We start from the raw sequence: 25,470 nt of genomic DNA on the forward strand, positions 1-25,470 counted from the left end.
CTTCCATTACCTGTCTCGGAGGATTGTCCAAGCAGCCAAGGAGACCACTGATGTGGGATGAATGCAGAGTGTAAATAGTGCTGGGCATTGGTGTCCAGGATGATGACAGATGTGCTAGGGCCGAGAACATATGTTACGCCCTGAGGAAGTGTCCATGTCCGGGAATCGGGGACTGAATGAATGTCTAGGTCACACATTTCTCTGATCTGGAATCTCAAATGGTGTGCTATTAGGAGTATGTCACTCGAGACGATAATGAAAAATGCTAGATTGTGCTTAAATATAAGAAAAAGCCAATGAGGCAAGAGATGCTTAGATTATTGTCAGGAGATTTAAGCATGCAAAAAGAAGAATAACGCTAACCATTCTTTGAGTCACCACCATGCTCGGTAGAGGAGGGTAGGATGCAGTGGGGAGCAGCCGGCCATGGCCTCTGACCACAGCCCTTACAGCCTGTCAGGCACTGGAGAGAAACGCTAACGGGCCAGTCCCACAGAGCCCCTGAAATTAAAGTCTGAGATGGGCTCTTCGGGGAAAGTGACTCAGTGCTGTGAGATGATGTGACAGGAGGAGCTGACCTAGAAGGCGGGGTCAGGAAGGCTCCCGGGGCAGTTACATTTGAGTGGAGATCTGAAGAATGAGTGGAAGTTGGCCAGACAAAGGCGCGGGGTGGGGAGAGGAGACGTTAGAGAAAAGCGTGAGACTTGAAAGAAATATATTGTCTCCAAAATATGAAAGGAAAACTGCAAAGTTGAAATTACTGTTTGATAACATGCAAATAAAACAAAACACGTCCATGTTATTGTTAGGATTTAGTAGTCATAAAGATTGCACTGCGTTTAAAAAATGTGCAGGTGTAGATGCTCTCACCTCAGGAGATTTCTCAAACACGTGGAAGATGACCGAGAAATCACACGTACTCTTAAATTAAAGGAGTCACTTATAGTCAATTAATTTCAAAAGCTGAAGTACAAAAAAAAAACTTTTAAAACCTTTTTTGCACCAAAATATTTGATGTAGTGTTGGTGGGGAAGGGGTGCATTTTAATATATTTGATCTGATATGAGCTGGGATCCTTCAAATAAACATATGGGTATCCAGCGCCTTCGAACAGTGCCCAGGCCACGAATTCTGAGAGCTGGGGCTTGTGGGGAGGGGAAGGAGGCGAGGCGGGTAGGGCCAGAACACCGCAGATCTAGGTTCCCAGGGATCTGGGTTTTATTCTTAAGAGTGATGGGAACAGATGTGTGTGGGTATCTCTGTGTGTGCATGTGTGTGTGTGTGCACAAGAAGATTCCCATTTGAGAACGATCGCTTTGTGGTGTGGAAAGGAAACTGAAGGAGGCAAGCATGGAAGCAGGAAGCCTGTTAGAAAGGTACTGGAATCATTCAAGTAAGAGATGATGGTTGTTTGGTTTAGGAAACACGGAAGTAAGGGGAAATACAGATTTAAGGCATTTTGGTCTTTCACAAGTAAACTTCTTGGGCCTGAGCTTAGACTCTTACATGGAATTCTGTTCCACAGCTAACAGTGACCCAGCACTGTTCAAGCGATATTCTAGAATATTTCATATTCTACCTATGGCTCGCATGAAGGCACTGTCAGACCTTAAAGAAAATACAGAAAAATACATTCGGACATAATTCAGGCTTGAGATGATGGCATCTAGTGGCCCCCAAAAGATATGTCCACATCCTAACCTCTGAGACCTGTGAATATGACCTCATTTGGAAAAAGGGTCTTTGTAGATGTACTTAAGGATTTCTAAATAGAATCATCCTGGATTATCTGGGTGGGGCCTAAATTCAATGACAAGTGTCCTTACAAGAGAGAAGGAGGAACGACAGAGAGAAGAGAGGAGGTGGCCTTGAGACAGGCAGCCCTGGGAAACACGGTGTACAGAGCACGATATGGAGAGAGGTGTTCCAGCAGGGGCCCCAAACTTTGTTCATTCCTCATCCCCACTTATTCCTCACACACCAGAGACCCTGTAACAGGCTGGGCACCGGGGAACTGAGATTTGGTGATCCCCTGTGCCAGGCTCTAGACGAGCTTCCTCCAGTCCCACCCATGGAGAGGTCACTGTGTGGCCCTTTGAAGCCACGGTCATGCTACTAGGGGGCAGGCAGGAAGTGAGAGGACTTAGAGGGTGAGCAGAGCCCGTATGGGGGAAGAAATTGGGAGAGCAGCCAGTAGGGAGGGGAGACTGGGACTAGAGAGGTTGAGAACATCCAGAGAGCCCTGGAAAAGCTGGAAGGAGACATTCTCCAACTTTTGAAAAGGACTGTCCCTAACCTCTCCACCTCCCAAGGATTGTCCCCTCCACCTCACCATCCCTCCAAAATCTGAGCATAAGTGAGCAGGATCCTGGCCGCTCAGTATTATCCTTGTTCTTCCTGGCTGGGGTGGAATGGCTGAACTCCTGGGTCTGTCCTTGCACTGCTGAGCACAGCTGTGCAAGTTGCATACTGCACAAGAGCACCTGTGAGCAGTTGAGCAGGGGCTGGAACTCAGCTGTGCTCCTCTCACCATGCTGTGTACCCTTGGGGCAAAGGGGTCCCCTTCTGTCATTTGCACAAAGTTGCAGGCTGTGCTAGTGGCAGCCCTACCCTCTCTGGAACGGGGGGGGGGGGGGGGGAGCGGGAGGTAGGGCGGAGAGCCTTGGTCCTCAGCGACCGTGTCACCAGATACTCTGCCTCCAAGCAGAACTGTTCCCCAAAGCAGTCTGCATCTCCCCTCTCCTTCCCTCCATGTCCCCACATGGGACGTGGGTCTTCCTTTCCTGCCAAAGTCTGCCTCCTGTGCCCAACATTGCTAGAGCAGCTATGAAACTACCCGAGGGAGGAAACACTCCTGTCGAAATACTGTTTCCTGCACTACAAAATTTTCAAACATCTGTCACAAGAAGACCACGGCACGAGGCTAAGTCAATAGGCCACGTGAAAAAATAAATACACATCAAAGACACTTTCTAGGTTTTACCACATGCAGGGTTCGGCCAGAGCAATTTACCTGGAAAGTTTATTAGCAACTGTTTTGGAAAACACGTGAACTAGTCACCTTTTTTACGCTATAAATTTCTATGCCTGTTAGAATAATTACTAACAAGGATATAGTCTTTTCTACTTTGGTAATTAAAAAACAGAGAACGAAAAGTCAGAGGTCAGTCATATGACACCACAGCTGATATGGAAGGTAAACCAAAGGCGATCATTCAAGATTTTTTCTTTACATCGCAGACTTTGATCTTGAGCGCTCAGGCCCGATTCTTTCCTAGTGCAGTTGACAGTGTTAACTTTTCATAATATAAAGTGACAACATGATTTCACAATGCAGAAGAGCCAACATGATGAATGGGTGGGATCTGTTAGACAAAAAATTACAAGTCTTTTTTCATTTCATCGTCCTAGCCAAGTAGTCAGAGTTGTGCCCATTGTACAGACGGGACACTAAGGGTGAGAGGATGATAAAGTTAAACTAGCATGTGATGGAGCTGAGTTTTTAAATCCAGGCAAAGTTGATTCCGCAGCTTGAACTGCTAACCACTAGGTAGTCCCCTCCTCTGGGCAGAGCGGGGGTCCCCCCAAAGCCTTTCCCATCAGTGCTCAGAGTGAATCCCACAAACTCCTCCCACCTACAGATCAGACCACAACAAGCGAGCCCTGTGTGGTCATATTTTTCCCTCTAATTGTGAAAATGGTCCTGTTGGTGTCAGCAGTTTAAGAGAGTCCCACAGATAATTGTCCAATTCCTTCATCCTGCCAAACCTCTGCTTGGCCAATGAGCCCACGTGGAAACAAAATTACATAAAAGACAGAAAAGGAAATGCTAACCATCCTTCCTCCTTTAGACCTTTGTCTACTGCTATAGACCATGTTTGTATGCTGCCTGAAATTCTTCAGTTAAAAACCTGATCCTCAATGTGATGGTATTTGGAGGCCTTTGGGGGGTGATTAGGTCATGAGGGCAGAGCCCTCGAGAATGCAATCAGTGTCCTTATAGAAAAGACCCCCGAGAGCTGCTCTCTCCCTTCCTCTGGGTGAGGACACTGCGAAAAGATGGCCCTCACCAGACACCCAATCTGCCCTCACCTTGATCCTGGGCTTCCCAGCCGCCAGAACTGTGAGAAATAAATTTCCATTGTGTATAAACCACGCAGTCTGTCGTATTGGTATAGCCGCCCGAACAGGCTAAGACGCCTCCTTTTCACAATTGGTGGCCTGAGTTCCTTTAGCCCTGACTGCCCAGACTCCGGTTGGGACTCCGAGCCAGGCTGCTTCTTCATTGCAGGTTAAAATAATGAGAATTGTCAACAGCTATAACAGCCCTGCCTTCTTCCTAGTGCCTTAGGACACATAACGTCCTCAGTTAAAGAAAAATGGAACCCTCCTTCTGATCGCATCGGCACTGTCTGACTTGGGCTGATCCAGGGGGAGTCACTGAACCTGTGGCTTAAACAGCCCCCACCCACCATCGCTGCTTAAGGCTTGCTACAAAGCTGGGGAAGTGAAGGGTGGAGAAAAGTGCGGCCACCTGCGTCCTATTCTCATTGTGCTCCTACTGCCTGACTTAAAAGAGTTTCCTTTGTTGCAGCTTCCTTACTAATAACATTGGTCCTTAAGTGTTGGAGGGTTACCAAGCTCTTTGCAAATCTGATGAAAAGCCATGGTCCTCATCAAGGAAACATTTCAATATGTCTAAGATGTTGCCTATAATTTCAGTGCGTTCACAGGGACGAACCCGTGGGGTTCAGCTGATTGTTCAGGTTCCTTTCAGCTGACATTCTATCCTTCTGTGATTCTATCATGGGGGAAATCACCACTCACCCCCCTCCTTCATCCTTCCACAAAAGATCACCCCACCCTCCCCAGGGCCAGACGGGGCAAAATAATACAGACACTCTGTCCTCCCCCAAGCCTGTCTGCAGGAATCACCTTCGTCCCAATAGGCATTGTGTTTGTGGTTCTTTCTTAATGAAGTTAATTTTTGTTTATGTGAAGTGAATGCAAGACAACAGATACATTTTAAAAGATTGGAGGAGCAAAAGAGTGACTTATTAGATTAAAAATACAATCAGGTTTTAGAGTCTCAGGACGGAGGAACAGACGGGCGAGGTGTGGGGAGCCCACGACAGCCTCAGCTCTCTCCCCTTCGCTTCTGTCTTTGAGGATGTTATGTGCCTGGGGCTGAGAGGACATACCCTCAGCAAAGATGCCCACCAAACTTATGAAATCAAGCTGGCCTTTTCAAAAGCGTCTACTTCCCAGTTTTTCTCGGGTTGATTTGCCAAGCAGATCCTATTCACAAAGCCCCAAGCCGACTCACCCATCCTGGGAACCTAACGACACAAAAGCCTTATCTCTGAGTATAAGGTTCTGTCATTCCTTCCAACAACTTAGCAATAGAGGGAAAATTCAATTGTCCGAGAAAAACCAGGAAAGCATCCCATGAGGCAGTGAGCCTGGCTGTCACCCGACTTGTTTTCACTTTCACGAAGCTGACGTCACTAATCATCTGAGGTGTGTTTCCTTGTCTTTGGAATGGATTAAGCTTTATTTTAGCCTAGAGATAAGTAATGGCGGCCACCATCTCCTGTGCACACACGTTGCATGCGCTAAATCACGTAACGTAATCAGTATTTTCACCATACAGATGAGCACACGGCTGGCACGATCATCTCCACTCTACAGACAAGGAAACCATGGCTCCGCAAGCTTGAACAACTTGCCCCAAATTACACAACTAATAGGACTCAGAGCGAGGATTCAGGCCTGGGCTTAGCATACCTTTCCTTTCTCCCCTCGAGCTCAGCAGTTCCCAAACTTGTCTGCATACTAGGATCCTTTAAAACCCCCAACACCCAGGGCATACCCTAGAAACCACAGTCTCTGGGGAAGAGACATGCACGGGCATGTTTTTGAAGCTTCCCAGGTGATTTTCATGTGCAGACCAGTTTGGGAACCACCCTCTGCACCTGGCAGCATCTTCAGCTGCGAACATTTACCAAGTAACCCAAGTGCAAATCAAGAGCAGGGAATAAAAACAGGAGCAAACTGAAGACTGAGCTAAGAGTAGCTGAAGAGACACATCTGAACGAGGGAGTCTGTTTTCCCCTATGGGCAATGGAAGAAATGCGGGAAGGGAAAGAACTTGGTCGGTGCAAGCCTAGACAACTCAAACGGAGTGACGCAGTGTTTAAGGGATGAACTAAAATACACTAAGCACAGCTCTTCTCTTAAGTCAGTTTCTTTTTGCTCAGCTTTTGGGAGACTGACTGTCTCGTTCATGTCTGCGTATGTTAGAAGCTGGTTCTTCAAGCACAGGGCTGTGACTGGCCCTGCCCACTGCCCCCAGGCTGGCCTGGGGAGCCCTCCTATGGCCTTTTCGTAGGGTTATATCAAGCACGACACTTGTGTTGGTGCATTTAAGAAATCGATTCAAAGTCCTTAAAAACTGGAGGTTGGCTGGAAAAGCCTCAATTCCCTACTATGCTAAGAAATAAGTTTATTGTGACGTTATCTTGTGGAACTTCCCTCAGCTTGGAAAATTTGATGGTCCAGTTAAGCATGCTGAGGAATTACTTGGATGGTAAGTAGAATTTGAATCGCAGAGAACGTTACAGCTTATGTCGTGGCTGAAGTCCAAGACAGGATAATTAGCAAATGATTTGCTGGTGGTCATCCTTTTACTCCAGTCAATACTTTACTCTCTTGTACATAACAAGTGATACCAGGCATCCACAGCGTTCATCACTGAATGGAAATGCTTGAGTTTCCAAAGCAAACCTACATATTATAAGTGGCTTATACCAGTTAGGTAAACTCCTGCACTTAGATCTGATCCATCCTTCTACCTCAGAGGAAGATAGGAGCTAATGGTGAATGAAATCCACATTTCACTGGTTTTCTATTGGTTTTATTTTCCTCTGTTGTATTTAACAGTAATATCTTTCCACGCACAACGTAACTGGACTAAAAACATTGCGTCAGCCCTACTTTTATGCATTTGTTTCCTATGACATTGTTCTGGGAAAACCAACCCTGTTGATTGTATAGCATGAGAATGGCCCCAGGAAAATCAAACTCACTATGGACTAAGAATAACTTTCTATGCATTCTGCCCACTCACAAGTTGTACTCTGCTCTTATTCCACTAAACACACCTTTTTTATTTTTTTTTAGTGGGAGAGATCTCTCAAGAAACTCTTGATTCTAGTGGTTTGATAGTAGAAATAGCTTCTTGTGCTCTGTTTGTAATTTTCTAAAGGTTGTGAAGCCCAAGTCCTTGCATTGGAGAGCAGTGAGTTCCCTTCCTTCCACTTAAGAGTTGAAACTCGTCTCGTTTTGTGTTGAACGGCAGCCCTCATGGTGGTACTTGTTTCCTTGCTGAAGTTTAGAGGTTTAGAAAGAGATGGGTCCTTTTTAGGGTCTGCTGCAAGGAATGTCCAACTGGAGAAGGTATTTGTGAACTTTGCTGCTAGGCCACTGAACTTTGCTGCTAGGCCACTGAAACCCCATCAAGTCCCTGGAAATATACTTTTGAATCAGAATGGTTCACTAGTGTAAGCAAAATAAGGCCAAGATGCTCAAAACTAAATAAATAATAAATTTGTTACTGGCTAGAAAAGAGGGGGAAAAAAACCCTGTAAGAATGGTGGTTTGTTTTTTTTTCTATAGTGGAAAGTTAAAAAAAAAAAACTAGTCATTTTTAGGGAAACAGCTGGTTTATGTCTGCCTACGTGAGCCTCTTCTGTGTTGTTTGTTTAATATACAGCACACACCCGAGTTCCTTTTCCATCTGCAGATCCTAATTGTGTGCACAGGCAGAATAGTCATTCACGGCTCCACCTGATGTCAGCACAGTCCCAGGCATTTAGCGAGCCCTAAATACGCATGTGGTGAATGAAAGAGTATTGGTATTTGGAGACAAACGTACAAGATTCTAATGAAAAGCCAGACTTCTGGGCTGGAGTCAGATCGTGTGAAGGAGATGGGCCCTCGACTGTGGCCAGGCGTTTCATTGGATTGTAAGTAGAACTGTGGTTTAATGGAACACTGCACAGCAGTGGGGGCCTGGATCCCTGGGGCTGGTGATGACCTTAGGCGGGGAGGCTGCTCTCTGGCTCTCCTTCCCCGCAACTGCCTGGCAGTTTTCAGCCAGGCCTCGTCTGTGGCAGTTTTGCTTCTCTGTGACCTAAGTGGATTCTGGTCACTCTGCTATGGCTTCCGGTTCCATGAAGTGTGCACGGGCGTTACAGCTACACGGGCAAACTAAAGCTTTGCATAACGTAGACATTTCTGGCAAAAATGACTTCCTTTTCCTCATTAGCTTTTCTCCCGTTCCCGCCAGTAATGAAAGGATGGGCACAATGCAACGAGAAGGAGGGGCATGCCCAAGGGGTGTCTGTTTGCTGTGGTTCTTTCCTTAGCCTGCTTGACATTGTGGGGGAAATGGTAAATGTAAGGCTTCATGAAAGGCCCTTTATGAGAATTTGGCTCCGTTTTCATAACAGTTTTAAAAAATCTTCTGAATAGCAATTGCTTCTACTCAATAATAGCCTTCTCCTCGCCCAGGACCTCCCAGGCAAAGTTGTAGAAGATGTATTCAGATTAGCTCCCAATTGCATAAGCTGATGTTGTCGCCATTGGAAAGCCACATTTATTTCTTGGCCTATGGAGTCTTTGATGGATTTTAAAATTTATATTAACAGTATGAATGGTATCATTTTAGAAAATACTGGGAGTGCCAAAAAAATGTGTACACGACTTGTATTCATCTTTTGTTATCAGTCTATGTCGAGTACCACAATTTTAATACGTTTTTTTCCTTTCTTAAACTGTGTATACATATTTTGGGCACCCTCTGTATATTTGAGTATAGTACTTGAGCTTGTACGTAAAAAAAGTTTAGATAAAACGTACATATACATTTTTCTAGTTTATAATTGTCTTTCCTAAACTGGCTGTAATAATCGCCATCTGATCTGTTTGCATATTTTTGGGTTAAAAAATTTATTTTTGCAATAACACAAGAATGTGTGAAAATGAGCTTCTTTGTTTTTCCTTGTAGCCGACGGGTAGAGTCTTTTCCTATGATATGTTTAAAAATGTTTTGAAAGAGATGTATGCCTCAGAAGAAATAAGAGCAGTAAACATAACATTTCTCACAGAGACTAAAAAGTGCGGTCAGTATTTATGAAACACTAAATAGAACCCAGTCTAAACACTGCGCCAGGCATCTCTCCCGGTAATTGTTAAGCAGTCCTGTGAGGGAAAGCCCAGCCATAAAAATGATCTGATTTGATGCCACCATAATAGTGTGGTATATGCCCCAATTTCAACAAAGGGAGGCAGAAACAGTGGACTTAGAGAAATTACTAATAACAGATGGAAAGAGGCTTTCTTCTAACCCATCGAACTTGACCACTTTCTTAACTGCTTGTATTCATTCTTCCGTCATTTAAAACACAAACTGTCTTGGATAAAAGTCATCATCTATGTACAATTCCTAGGCAGAGACTGCTCTGAAACAGATGTTCTTTTCCCCTCTCTGAAGAATTTATTAACCACAAAGAAACTGCTTAAGACCACCTATCTCCTTTGAATGAGATTAGGGTACTAGAATTCAGGTGAGAGGCCAGTATTGATTTATAAAACCCAACCACCCACATCAAGGATTCTAACTGTGCAAATACCAAATAGCTTCACTTTGTCAAAGTCACCAAATATTGGTTTTAAAGCCTGCTCAACCTGTTGTAAGTCCCTAAAGACAACGACTTGCGAAAGCTCTCCTGCTCCGCAGAGGCAGGCTGCGATGAATACCAGGCCTGTTACATATTCATGCTGCTTCACAGAGAGCTTGTCCAGATGCAGAGGGCAGAGGGCAGTGGAGCCTTCGGAAACGGGAATTCATCCAGGGAACAAAAGCAGCAACCTCTGCCCTTATTACGGCGCCTTGGGATTTTTATAAAGATTACTCTTCTAACAGATGGGGCCTGGCTGTCCACCCGATCATTAAAAGTGCACCTCCAGCTAAGTGTCCACACTGCATACAAACTCAGTTCTGAAGGAACCGTCCCATTTTTAAGTTTGTTCACTGTTCTACACTTTCTCCTCCCACCCCATCCACAGAAAAGAACCCCAGAACTTCCTATTTATTTTCTTTTCCGAATTTAAGATGCCAGAACCCTTTGCTCATATATGCACTGCAATGCCCATGTTAATCCCCAAATCTATGCTGTTGCTTTTATTGGGGGAGGGGGCATACGTGGTGGGGGCAGGCGGGAGCTAGATGAGTGATATATCTGCCAACTGCAGGCTTAGTTACAAAAGAATAGGAGGAAAGGGATCTTTTCTTATTTCTGTATCAAATTCAGTGAAAGTGCCAAGCGAGGTCTAAGTTTTCGATACAGGCTCATGTATTTGGATTTCTTTGGAGTGTTTAAAGTAATTTCTACAATACTGTGAAATACATAAAAATATACTACATCACACTGGGCAGAGTGAAAAAAAAAAAGCCATTGAAAAGGCTATTACCCGGAGCCTTCTCCAATTTTCTCCTTATTTAGTAGAAAATACATAATAATCAAAATGCATTATGTAATAATCAATCTGACAGGTAATATAGTATAATCAGAAGAAAGGGAAGGTACAGTGTTCTGGAATTTCTTTAGTCCATGTCGTAGAATGCATAATCAGAAAAACATGGCATTCAAAACGATCTCAGCTTTTTCGCAAATAACAAAGAGTGGTTGTTCAGATGCAGAAATTGACAGTGATTCCACACAAGAGACTGGGAAAGGCCTAAACCATGTGTGCATCTCTATGTCCAGATATACGCAGACACAAATTGCTTGGTTGCTAGACATACGTGAACCACAAAGGATGCAATAAGCTACACAGCAAAGTAAACGACTGGCAACCCAGAGTAGTTTCAGTTTTTATTGTGAATGTCCAAAGTGACAGCATACTGTGAAAATGTTAGGTTCTCATTGATTAACTTTCAAGACCACAGACTACAGCATTCCAAGCACTTTAATTTGTGACAGAGCCAAAACAAATCAAAGAATGATAAAAATATTCTTTTAGGTGTAAAGAGTGCTCGTATTTGAGTTTCTGTATATATTTTTTTTCCCCTACAGGTATTGTGAACACTGATCATTTCCAAAACAAATCCTGGTCTGGACACGTAGAGTAAACTTTTATAATTTCTGCCTGAATAAGAAGCTAATAAGAAATGTACTTATAAAGTATGTTTACAATACAACGTAATATGCCAGTTCATTGTCATCTCCTTCCACTCCCAGTAGGCTTCTCTTCTACCACCTAGGTACCTGATGTTGGTGACAGAAGGACACGAAAGCTGGAATGAAACCCCCGGAGACTATAGCGAAGCCTGGACTTTCTCAAAGCTGCGGGGTTTTTTTCAGTGAAAGCTTAACCTTTCAATGTTTGCGTGTCCCAGGAGATGACTGATACTAATGGATTAAAGCCACCAGTCAAGAACTACAGTCTACATGTTGTGTTCAAGAAAAAAGCCTTGGTTTACTGGTTCTAGTAAATCTGTAGTTCCGACACCATGCGACTTTTTCCCCTCAAGCGGTTTCCTTGCGATCTCTCCTTTCCATCACTGGTACCGGATGGTGCTACAGATGGAGTCTGTTGCCGCGTATATTCCAATCAGTTCTGGTCCAGTGGAAGGTGCGTATCTCTTATGAATGCACGACTGTTCATCTGAGTGGATCCTCAAAAAGAACAATTATGAACTAGAAACTCATAGAGTTTGTGTTTAAAATTTATAAAATTAAACCTGTTCCAACAGGTAATACAGGGAGGCATGCTGGCAACCTCTGGATTCAATCAGAAACAATGCCTGAGAGCACAGAGCCTTCTCAATAGGGTAACGGCGGGTTCCTTTTAAGGCTTCCTTACACAAGATCCGATGCGGCGCACATTAGAGCTTTGGAGCACGTCTCACTTATTTCTACAAGGCCTGGGACACAGGGAGCTGCCAGAACTTCATTCATCATCTTGCCTGTTGACAAAAGGAACAATAACTGGTCATCACTGGTAAACGGAATAACTTTTCCTAGCTTTTTTTCCAAGATAATTCCTAAAGACGAGATGGTGTCAAAACAATAGCAAATGTTTCAATGTTTGATGAATTTCTGTGCTCTAAAATGTCATGTCTTCTTCCAGTAGGGCAGGAAGAAACCAGAGTATGCAGTGTTCATCTCTGTCCTCGTGCTGGAACAGTTCAGGAGAGACCCCCAGACTCCAGATGCGATTCCACCAGCACCTAACGACGTCCCCTCACCTCGTTGGGCCTTGGTTCCCTCACACAGAGCCTAAGAGGACTTCAGCGGATGAGATCTAACAAGGAGGCTGTCCCAACCACACAGATGGGTCCGTGCAGTCCTGCCCCCATAGCTCCTCACACAGCACCACCAGGGAGAACCATGTCAGTCAGCAGCAATGGTTGGGCTCACAAAACACCTACATGCGGGCTGCCTGTGGTCCTAGCTCAGCTTGGAGCTGAGAACCAGCTGAACATCTGAGGACATCTCAAAATATCCTTCAGCATCTGAAGGCCATTAACGTTTTCTTAAAGTGATGATGTGATGAAGTTATATGGGCATAAAATTCTGAAAATACACATTTCCACATCTTTTACTGATCTAAGTATGTCATTTTTTTGGTATCTGCTTGTTTTCTTAAATTATGAATTCTATAAAAGCTGAAAAACACATTAATAATGACAATAGCCTGGAAGCAGTCTGTAAGAGCATACTACAGAGCCGTAAAATTCAACTAGTTGGACGAGTTTAAGTAATTATGTCAAGTATCATTACCAGGAAATACATCTGGTAAGCAGAGGGGGATCCAGACACAGGAAGTCAAACCCTCACTTTGATGCTTTAAACCATTATGCTCAAGTACCTCACCAGATCTTGTTAAAAATGATGATTACAAACGGGGCTGGAAAACGCAACGTGACTTTCACAGCTTCCATAGGTACAACCAGGAATTAGGTTGAATATTTGGAAACTTGGGGTAGTTAGTTCCCATTAGTAACATAATGATAAGCTTCAGTAATTGAAAAACTGTACTTAGCAATTTTGACTTGATCTTTATGCCTCTGTGGCTGGTAAAACTTAGATGATGCCAAAGAAGCCGTTTATTATTTATATTATGTTATGTCATATCATACTATGCTACAATATTATCGTATTATGTATGTTTGAAGGCCCCTTGGCTATCACGTGTGACAAGAAAAATGGCTGAATAATTTTTTCACCTTTCGTTCTGAGATTTTGGCAGAAGGGGAGATCCAACTTTGTGAAATGTGTGGAGGAACCACACAAAACAAAACTGGCACCAAGATAACATCTATTAGTTTGGATTATCCTGAGTGTTTTGCCAATGAGTTTATCCTTCAAGCACTGACTTAAAAGTTACTCAGGAAAGAAAACGACAATGAGAATAAGCTCAGTCTAACATTACAGAGCCATTTTCTGAAGTCCGGGTAAGACGTGCCAGGTTGTAACAGGAGGGGGTTGTTGTCAAGAGCAAATCAGCATCAGTGTGGTACAAGGCACAGAGACCAGCATACAGCATGAAAGGAAAAAGCCACACATTGGCTCACACTGTGGGGTAAAAAACACGTAAGAACGATCTATGTACGCGCGCACACGTACCAACCAGACCAAATTTCTGTGTTTCTTTTTTGCCCGCAGAAGTAACTATTGATATTTCTGTCTTGACAAATGAACTTGAAATTGAAGCAAACACTAAGTAAAATTTATTACGGAATTCTGGCAAGTGGTTTGCCGGGATATGTTAGCTGGGATATATCCTACCTGCCTCCTGGAACGGCCGTAAGTGGATGTAAAATGATCCGTCCCTGACGATGGTGGACATTAAAAAGTAAACATCAAGTACGTGTGCAGATAACGATACAGAGAACTGGAAATCATGGTCTCACAGCCTGCATTTGGAGAGTGCTTTAGTTTCCAAAGCCTGTTCACTATATTCAATATGAACTATATGAGAGTTTATGAACTCTCTGGTCCTTACCCCGGGGGAACCAGGCTACACACGAGGCAGCTGAGGTGTGACCTGTCCTGTGTTAAACGGTATGTAGGTGAGTCACCAAGTCATTAAGAGGGAGTGAGAACCAGGTCTTCTGATTCCCGGCCAGGGCTCTTTCTTCTCTACATGTTTTCTCCAGCTGGTAATGCTGAACATCGATGGATTCATTATTTATTATTATTATGACTCATCTCTTCTATGTATTTTTGTTACTACGATTACCCCTTACATATTAAGTGCCCTATGAAGAATACCCTGCAAAATAGATAGAGCTGTTTCCATCAAGAAACGGGTAAAGAGCAGAGCTGGAACTCAGAGCCGTGTTGGCTTTAGTCCCACAGCTGGTCCCACTGTGGACACTCGGAGCCACTGAGCAGAGGGGTCATGCACACTAGGGAGGCCCACCTGTAAGGGTCACAAAGAAACCCCACTGCCCCGGAGACTTTCCACTGAGCAGATACTCCAGACAGGTGGCTTGCTCCAAACCCCTTAAATAGCGAGAGAGTTTTTGTCAGAGATGCATTCTCGGCCATCTGGGGATCACTCTTTGTTACCATCATCAGTGTGCCCCCAAATCCCCATATACTGGGTATAATTTTATAATAAATGAAAAGTGGGAGGCCCTAAACGCCACTTTTCAATGAGAACATGGTGCAAAGAATAACTTTTCTTTCTTTTAATAAACAGACATAGCAGTGCCTGGAGGTGGAAGTCAGACCTGGAAGTAACCAGTTTTCTGCAGCTCAAATTGCCTTAGTGATGTAGTTGCTGCAGTTGTCCTTCATCTTGAAATGCAGCTAGGGTAATTCTTTCAGAAAATGGGTACAATTAAGGGAAACCTGCACAGAGGTGCTCCATGCATGGTGGTCACTCACTGGGGGTCTACTGGTTCCAGGGAACCGACACACACATCTCACTTCCTGCAAAGTAGAGTCATTGATCCCACATTGCAAAAGAGAAAAATGAGGTTCAAAGAGGTTCAATAGTCTTGCCAAGATGACACAGCCAGGAAGTGGCCGAGGCTGGATTTCAAGCTACGCATGCCTGACTCCCAAATTCTCCTCCTTTCCTCTCACAGGCTGCTCCTGCTCCCATATCTGAGCTACTAGACATGTGAGTGGCCACCCCATACGTGTCCCAGCTGCTGAGGGGCGGGACTGTAGGGGAGGCCCAACTGCTCCCAAAGCAGCCAATCCGTTCCTAGTCACAGAAACCTGGCTCTAGAAATAGTGGCCCGGCTTCAGCGTCAATTTCCCAGGGTCGCAGAAGAGGGGTTCGTAAGGACCAGGCAGAGAGTGCCGCCTCTAAGAAACGACCAGTCAGGCCAACTCCATGGAGAAACGCAAGCTAATTTCAATCACAACGTCAAGTCTTCTGCGGTTTATTTTGCATTTTTCCTCCTTAAGTAAATGTGTTCTGATTTCCACATGACCTATGATCAGGCTAGAAAATGCCTACAGCCTGAAGAATCGCTTCTAAATTACAGCCGAGAAAGAGAGGGCAGGGAGAACACCCGGGAGAGACAGAATTACAGAGAGTCTCAGATCCCTTTTTAATGAACCTTCATTTCTTCTCCCAGTAAAACACTCATCAGAGCTGCCAGTGATCACAAAGCTGACAGATTTGCTGTCCTGCTTTCTTCTGATCGCCGCGAGGAGGGGGCCAGTGGAAAGAAAACCTACCCAGGGTGTGATGTGTCCCAGCACTAATGCCATTGGATTAATCACCAGTGGGCTGAAGGAGGAGGTGATACAGCCGTACCAAGACAGCCAGGGCCCAGGGCCTTCCAAACAGACTTGCAGATCTGAGCCGCAGCCAGCCCGCCCTGGCGTGTCAAAGGAAAGCACCAGAGGTATTCACGCTGCCAGCGCCCAATCTGCCTCGTCCTGCTGATCAGTTTGGTCGCCCACATGGGAGCAGGACGGCTGGCACAGATCTGGAAGCACTAGTGTGCGCAGACATGTTCTAACATCTTTTGCTAAATGTCTTATTCTTCTGTAGTTAAAAACCTACTTAAAATGTGTCGAATGACAACCCATTAGATTAGAAAAGCATGACGTCAAGTCTTTCCAAGTACCAAGTGTAAGAATAATTAAAATAAAATAAAGCCAATTATTTCCTATTAGGGAAGTTTATTTCTATGATGGGGGACACCCAGGGTTCCTCTGTGAAACTGAGATCATGTTTTGTTTCCTGCGTCACACCCACACATGTATTGTGCATACAATCTTTGAGATTCCCCAAAGAAGCTTCTAAACGCCAACAGCATAGAAAGAGTGATCACATTAGTGCTAAAACAGACCTTAGGAATTTGCAGCATACAAAATTCTCGTTTTAAACATTAGAAAACTGAAGCTCAGAGTTTTCCCACTTGCCCATGGGCACACAGAGATTGGAAATCTACTTGATGCTCTGATATCTTGCTACAACACATTGTCTGTCCTATAATATCCCTTATTCACTTAATTCAAATATTTCAGATATCAAATCCTGAAAAATTATGCCACTTGGCTTGAATGATCCAAATATACCAGACGTGGGGACCATCATGGGCTGAGCTGTTTTTACAGGGGTTGAGACCACTCTCGTGTGAGCTGGTGGGAGGAAGGCACAGGGTCCCAGGGCCAAGGTCTCGGCGTCTGGCAGGACACCTCCAGCAAACTCATTTATGGAGAGGCGGTTCAGCACACTGGGTACAGTGTGCACCCTGGGATTCGACTCACTGAGCTCTGCGTCTCTCACCTTACTCTTTACTAAGTGTGCAGTCTTTGGACAAGCTCGTTAGCTACTGTGAGTTTCCCCAACTGTAAAATGACAATTAACAGCCAGCACCAAGGCCAACTGTGGGGACTCAGTGAGGGGCTGTGCGGGAAGTGTCCATCACGGAGGAGGCAGGATGCTCATGGATGTTTAGGCTACAGGAGCGAGACTGAAGTTTGCCATTCCCTTTGCCGGGCATGCTGTTCCCTCTCTTCTCTACTTCGCGAGTGCTTGGCCACCTATTGAAACACTGCCCTATGGCTGCCTTCCCAGGTGCTAAGGTGCAGTCACTAGCCTGCCTTCGTCCACACCCCCGGACGGCCCCATTCCCATCATCTTCTCCTTCCTTCCCTTAACTGTGAGCTCCTCTGTGAAGACTTACAGGGTGCGGGAGAGAAGCCCACAGCCCTCACCTTCCTCCTGGACGACAGCATCCGTGATTCTGCTGACCACGCACTCCACACCACTCTGGCCATTACAGAGTCAGGATCCTTCCCGCCTCCATCCACCCTGCTCACCGGCCCCAACAGCCAAACCACCCTCTCCTCCTTCCTCCGCCACCTCCCAACACGCCCCACCCCACCCAGGCCATTCCTACTCACAGGAGAGAATCCGTACATCTGCATGCTTTTAAAAAGTCAAAGCTTATGCCCTTGTTGAGGAACAAAAAACAATTTTTTTCCTGTTAACTCACATGTGACCTGACAAGACTGTGTTTTGACAGCCTGACACCCTGAATTTTGGGATAGGTCGTGGGAGAGAAGACGAGAAGCAGAAAGAGAAAGCGGAAAAGAGCAGGTGATCAAAGATGCGATTCTATATAACCTTAAGACAGCCTGGCATGTTTATAGGATGGGGAGACCAGGCTGTAGGCTCCATGAGAGCACAGCCAAAGTCTGTCTTTGCTGTTGTAAGACTCCAGTCCTGGGCACAAGGCTTCTCAAACACGGAAGGAATGAAATGAAACAACGCTCAACAGTCAGCTTGGAAGTCTCAGTCTACATGCCACACTCAAGTCATTTTAGACCATTTGTACAAAAAAAAAAGCCCTGTGACATTCATTCCATGGGCAGGGCAATCACCTCGGCTGCTTGGTGGCCTGGAGGCTGGGGGCTGACGCTAGGTGCTATTGAACTGCACTTGACAGTTTGCTCTCCACAGCTCTCCTCCTAGCTTAAAGGTTACAAGGTTTGACTCTGGGTTTCCAAGAATAGACACTGTAACATTTAACAGTTATTTAGTAAAACTAACCTATCAGATGACAAATTTTAATAATTTTAAAAGTTAACTTTGAAAGACTTTTAATACATTTTTTTTGGCCTGCCACCTTGATGCATAAAATATGCCCTAGAAACACAGGGCTTTAATTCCATCTTATTTTTAGAATACTGGAAGAAGTCAGTGTTTAAAGAAACCTTTTTGTTCATCTTTTTTGTAAGGCAAAGGAACCTTTGTAAAAGTGAACAATCATCCATTCTTTTAAATTTTGCTTTTCATAGATCCAGTTTGCTTAAAGCGAATTCAATCTGGTGGCCTCAGTTGTCTTCACAACTAACTAGGAGAGACGACATGGCCATCCAGTTCAGCAGATGCTTTTTTTGTTTTTAATAGCTGCAGAAATGAATTTGCAAAATGAATCAGTGGCAGAGAATTGACATGCCCAGGAAAGCGGACCACGGAGCTCTCTGGGCAGGAACACCCACCCACAGCCCCAAGCCTGGAAGGGCAAAGGTCCGGGTCGGAGGGGACAGGTAGCCGGAAGAAGTACTTCAGGGGCTCCAGTCTGGCCTCATGGAGGACTCAGGCCTCCAAGAGATCTTCATGGTGGATGCATGTGCTTTATCTCCTTACCTAGGATAAGTATTTAAAATCGGGAATTGGCTGCTTAAAAGAACCACCCGGAAGCTAAGTGAGTAAAATTAAAAGAAAAAAAAAAGAGACTATTAATCCTTACAGGCATCTGGTGGGACGTTAAATGCTTTAATGCCTGTTTTGACAAGTTGCTATGTGTCGTGTGCACTTGTCTTCATTCCACAATCTTTCTCTCATGTCCCCAGAGTGGGCACAACGCAGTATTAGCAAGTGCAACACACAGGGTCCTATTTACACTGAAAGCTAGAGAGCAGACAGGACTCACGATGAGACCCTGCCAGCTAAGCCATCCCTAACAGGCATAACAGGCCTGGGCTCGGCACATCAAGTAGTCACTCTGCTCTCAGGGACAAATGCTATACTTGAATTGCATGTCTTTTTTTTTTATTTTTTAAACAGAATAGTTTTCGGGAAGGCACAGTGTCTGAGTTTAGCAAGCGCACAGAGAACTCCAAACCGGATCCAAGTTAATGAACCACTACGGAGCATGGTATTTTCTACAAACACAACAGTCTCGGGAATATGTGTCTTGGGCAGATCTGAAAGCACAGAACAGAATGGAACATGATTTCTTTTTTTACGTATGGGTTGCTCTCTATAATCATATTGGCCAGGGTCCAGGATAAGAAAATCTCTTCATTTGCAGTATTTGAGAGCTAACAGGACCCCACGCAGAATTCCCTCATGTGCTCACGAGGCGACATGGCCTGGAACATGCCAGGACAGAATTCCTGGGACACAGCACCTGCATTCCACCCAGCTGTCCAGACTCCCGTGCCCTTTCACAGGAGACCCGAGGCATTTGTGAGGGACACATCTCAGATGTTAGCAAGCCCCCAAATTACAAATCCCACTAGAATTTGCAATTTACCCCTAAAACAGGTGTGCAGTGATGAGTAGGCCAAAGCCCAGCGGAGACGTGGGTGATGGCAGTCAACTGGGCAACACCCCGGCCAAGGGACCCACTGCCACCCACTTGCCTAGCTGTCGAGGCTATTCACCTCTGTGCTTTACCGAAGCACAGATTATTCCATGCTGTGAGTTGGCTTGCAATAGCTGAAACCATACACGGTAGAGCCAGGAACACCAAGGGCCACAGCATTAGTTTGCAATTAGTGCCCTATTTCCAAGCTGTGAGAGGTCAGCATGTGACATGTCTGAATGCAGGTCAGCTGGGGTTGGGGCCAGTTTGCCCAGTCCTATAAGGGGCCCCGCACACTCCGCCCCACAGTCTCAGAGAGACAGTTTGAAAACCACTGGTCTAGATACACAACTCGTTTGGAAAGTCTTGTTCTAAAATGATTTTAAGCACTAGCAATGAATCAGGTCAAATTAGGGGCCACTACAAATGCAGTGTTCCCGAGGACCCACACAGGAACGCCCCAACACGAAACTTTCTGCTTGTGAACTCAGAGGCCAATTCCTTGATTCCTATCTTTCAAGATGTCTCACGGCCTTTTAGGAGCCAGATCCTTGTCAAGCACCACATTTCGGAAAACGGATACATTTCCCTGGGGACGAGTGCCTTCCTGAAATCATAGTGTGTACTGAAAGAAAGCTTGAGCCACTTTACAAATAATAACTCAAGAGGAAGTAACCTCTTCCATTCAGTTAGGTGTTGGAAAAATATCAGGAACAGGGTTCTAAATAATCTCTTCTCTTTAAGCCCCCGTTTCCCCTCATCACCTATACACTGAGAAAGAGGCCACAGAAACCTTCTAAGTTGTAAGTCCATGTATTGTTTGCAAAGGAGGTGGCCCAGTGGCAAGACGGCACTTACACAGCACTGTGCAAAGCAAATGCCAACGACACAGGACAGAGCAAGGACCTGGCTGGGTACTGTCGGCACAAGTGGCTTGGCTGGGACACAGGAGAAACAGGAAAACAGAATCCCAACAGGTTCCCGGACAACACGAGCACAGCTCTGACTATAAAAGGTTTACAAGAAAGCACTGCCTAACAAGAAAACGACGTCCCTTATGAGACACGGCCAACTTACAAAACTTTGCGATTCAGCCATCTTTTTATATCTTCAAAAGAAACTGCTACTTACAGTTCCAACCACCTGCCACTAAACGCATCCTCTCTGCAATTTCAAAGAAAGCACAACCTTGCCCTTAACTGTTTCTCCTTTTCCTGAAAGGATGGCTTTGACCTAACTGGCCTTTTACATCTGGAGAGGGGACCGAAGTGGGATCCTAAAGCTATCGTGGCAGAGAGGAGGGAAGGAAACGGGGGTTCGTTTCCCCTGCTCCAGGTGCCAGGGGCAAGGTGGTGCTGGGCCTCAGCAGCCGTCATTACCCTCAGCTCACAAATGAGGACCCCCAGCTCCCAGAGGCCCGGCCACCTCATCAGCACTCACTGCTGCTATGAGGTGGAGCTGACTTGAACCCAAAGTTTGTCCTCTTTTCTGTGATGCTTCCTGAACAGAGGGCTGCGTTTTACCCCCAACAGGGGTCTCCTGGTCAGTGAGGTTGTTGATGGCTCTGCTGCCGGTGGAGAGGAAATGTCTGTGGGGCTGTGACACGGACCTGACCCAACCGAGTGGTCCCCGAGGCCTCGAGGACCTTGCTGGGGTTGAGCCACCAGATACGCGCACGTTGAGTAAATCGTCTCCTGAGGATCTAGCCACCAAAAATGTTGTCAGCATTTCTGTCTTTCTTTCTCTCTGGAGTTAGGACAAGCTACACAATTTTCGCTTTCTCTAGCTCACTCTTTGGAACGTCTACCAGGATGCTTGCTGGAGTGTCACTCTGGAGAAGCTGTCCAGGGTTACACGGTAGCAGCTGGACTTAGGCCAACACACCAGCAGCCACAGGGAACGGGCATGGAGTCATGACTCAGGGAGGAAGGGGAATCCTCTCCTAGTAGTTTCAATAAATGAAACTCGGAGGGCCCAGGTGACAGGAAGATGGGGTTCACAAGCCACTCTTCCGTTTGCATTATACTCAACTACTAACATGCTTCAGGGATCTCAGAAGTGTTGACAACAGATACGGGACTGCAACCAAAGACCCAAATAAAGAGTATGTCTACTCATTTATTTCTCACTTAAGGAAAATAAATGAAACTCAAGCTACAATTTAGATGTGAAAGCATGTTAGGGTTTGTCTTTTTTTTTTTTTAATTTCTATCAATCCTCAATTACATTTCAAAAGAATAATTTAAAATGATCTCAGTGGATACTATGGTATATTCTTTATTTTTGGTTTATTTCAACTGTGCCTCAGTCTTCTGATGTTTCTTAAACTGTCTGGGCAATTTTACACTTAATGATCAAGTAAACATTTAGTGGTGAATGTAAACTAAAAAGAGATACACTCATTTCTCACTTACATAGTCCTTTGTGTTTTCAAAAAGGTTTTCACTACAACTATTTAAATGGCCACCAGTGGAATTAGATGGATTCCAATTTTGTTTTGTTACATGTAAAAATGAAACTGTCAACTCACTATTAACGATACTCTATGTTGGGGTATTTTTCTACTGGTGAGGTGAGCTTTTACTCAGCCATCCCTATCTCTTTAGAAAGGTCCTTTTGGGGTCCAAAATACTTTTTCTTTTGCAAAGAAAGCAACACACTCTGTAGTGAAATAAAATCTGCAATCCTCATTTTTTAGCACTAAATTCTAGCCCTGCCCATCCTCAACCTCACTGTCTTGTCATTTCTCAGGTTTAGTGACAATAGCAAAGTCCAAACCTACAAATTATTTAAGTAGTAAATCAGAATGGATTCAGGGTTACCCCTATAATGGTCACTATCATTTATATTCAATGTTTTGAGTGGGAGAAAAAGAGGAGCCAAAGGAAGGTGGTTCGTATGTGAATCTCGCTCATCACATGTTTGAAGGTTTTGAATGAGTCATGGCTCATGGCTCCAATCAGTGCTGCTAAACACTGGGGGCGCAAAGTTGACATTAGATCTGATTCTCATAGGACAATTGTAAAGAACACTGAAACATTCTAACATATGGAAAATCAGTATGTATCAGGGAACTAATGGGTAGGGTTACACATTTTAGCAAAGGAAAAGACACAAGCAATTATTTTTAGTATAAGTATGTCCCAAATATTTCATGGGACATACTTATACTAAAAATTATTTGTTGAGTGTCTAAAATTCAATGTACCTGTGCGTCCCTACTAGGGAGTCGAGTGGTGGGTACCTCGGGAATACTGAGCTACCATAATGGGTTGTGTTCAGTGCCACAGCAAGGTGGGCACTCTAGAAATGAAGATGTTTGTCGGAACAGTTGTCCTTCACTCCTTTCCCCAACTGTAAGAATATTCCCTTTACAAGCTCTCTTATTCTCTATCACATAATTATTGCAAGCTTACCATATTCCTGGGTTTGTTCCAGGAGCTGAAGACAAAGAGGCGAATAAAGCGCTGCCTCTGTCTTAGAGAAAGAATGAAACGAAGAAGTGAACAGAAGTGTGCTATCAGAGCAAACAGAGTAGGGAAACGAGTCACAGGCGCTTGGGACGGGCATGGATGGAGACTGCGTACTCCTCAGGCTTTCTCTAAATTAAGACAGAGAGAATGTGTGAGAGTCTGAGGAGTGTGGGAAAGTGAGAGGGTGTGTGTGTGCATGAGAGAGAGAGACAGAGAGAGAGAGGGTGGGGGGGAAGGGGGAAGGGAAGGGGAAGAGGGAGTAGTTTCCTGACATTCTCAAAACAAACCACTCTGGAGCCATTTAGGGCAGAAAGCACGGAGCCCTTGGGCCAGCCCTGAAGCATGGAAACCAGCATCCTAAGTGATGAAGAGTTTGCCTCACTTTGCAGCAGAGCCTGACCATCGACCCTGCATTTTGGGGAAGTCAATGGTTAACCCTGTTTACAGACTGTGATCAGAAGGTACAACTGTGACCAGGAAAACAATTCTCTCATTTCCCAGCACATGACCCTTTGGAGTCAGGAGAGACGTGTGACCAGGAGGAACGTGTGGATGCTGATGGGACCAACGCTCCCCATCAGAGCAACTAGTGGGGTGTTGTGTCCACCTGGGAACACATGGGAAATGACGTTCCGATGGCTCTGAATCCCTTCCCCTGTTCAAAAGGACAAGGGCAAATATCTGATCTGAGGTCGTGGTCATGGCAGCGCTGAGCAGAGCCAGGAGCCTGGCCATCATCCACCACTCAGTCAACGGCATTGGGCCTTTGGCTTGTGCCCAGGGTTGTAAGGAAGGACTTACTTTTGTATTTACAACAATAAAGAAACGAACTTTTAAAAACTTAAAATATAATGTTTATCTTTAATACAATGCCAACTTAAAAAACATCTTTAATATTAAGAAAAAAACCAAAAACATAAACACAGCTCCCTTTAACCTGTAAAAATCATTCTGCTCTTTGGCACTCAGAAGCGCAGATATGCGAATTAGGCCCTGCAGATATGCAAATTAGCCCACCCCCGAAGATATGCAAATTAGGCCCAGTAGTTTCAATGCACCTGCCTTTCATTTCAATCCAGTTCCTCCCTGAAGGATAATAATGGGTCTCACAGAATGAAGCAGGTTGAAACTGATGCCCTTTTCATAGAAGATAGCCCAAACTTTCCTGCTCCTAACAAGGAGACAATCTCAAATACACTTCTGGTGCAGCCACAATTTGTAATCTGCACGTGACGCTTTGAGTAACCACAACCACACGGAAGTATAAAAGATAGAATGAGAACCACAGAATCTCCAGCGCAAGGCACTTGCACATCATCAGACATTGCCTGCGTGGCTCCCTGAACTGTCTAATGCCCCTGAAAGCCGCTTTGTGCAGCCTCGCCCGTGACTGGGCCTCCCCTGAGGCTTCCAGTTCTTTCTGGACCGCTCCCAGCCCATGCCCCTGGCACTACGAAGGATAAGTCCAATCCTTCATTTATTTTAAGACAGTGGCTATTAAACCCCTCCAATGTTCTCCAGGGAGAGCATATGACCGTGTTTCCCCGAAAATAAGACCTAGTAGGACCATCAGCGCTAATGCGTCTTTCAGAGCAGATAGGTCTTATTTTTGGGGAAACACGGTATTCTTCACCTGACCTATACAGTGTCCCCAGATCTAGGTCACTCTTGTATGGACACATTCAAAATGTGTGCCTCCGTGTGTGGAAACTGGCACTGAAAAAAGCAGACCTCAGGTGTGGTCGGATCTGTGGGGAGCATGTAACTGAGGGGGACTGTCACCCGTCTCAGCGTGACCCACACTGTTCTCCCGCCGGGGCCCAGCTTTCCTCGGCGTCCCACAGTCTCACGAGCCTGAACGGAAACCAAGCCTCTGCCTCACGGGCGACTGATAAGCAGCATGTCCTTACCCCACACCCCCAACAACTGAGCTTTCTGGACCCAGGTACAGAAGCCGGCCAACATTTTAGTTGTCTTTTCCACTTTGGGTCACCTATAGGTTTGATTAGCATGCATGGTATCCATTTCTTCATTCGAATCGGTAATAAATGAAGAGGGCAAGTCTGAGGTCAGAAATCTCTCTCCCCCCTTTCGGCCCCTTTAAATGAGCCTGTGCCAATCTATAAGAGCGCACTGAGAATGTACAGAAAGCTACCATGGCAATGATGACACATCTTTGAAATGCGGCCCTGTGCCTGGTGAATGGCAGCCGTGAGGCTCCTGGTTCCCAGCTGCCCTGTCCCTTGCTCCCTTCATCTTGTCTCGGTGCCCCTTTTTCATCCAACCGGGCTGGCTTTCCTCCCTGCGACCTAAGCTGTGGCTTCCAGTCTCTGTTCCGCACTCCTGGCAGCG

This window comes from Rhinolophus hipposideros (genome assembly GCF_964194185.1).
Source record: "Rhinolophus hipposideros genome assembly, chromosome: 3".
NCBI classification, from domain to species: domain Eukaryota; kingdom Metazoa; phylum Chordata; class Mammalia; order Chiroptera; family Rhinolophidae; genus Rhinolophus; species Rhinolophus hipposideros.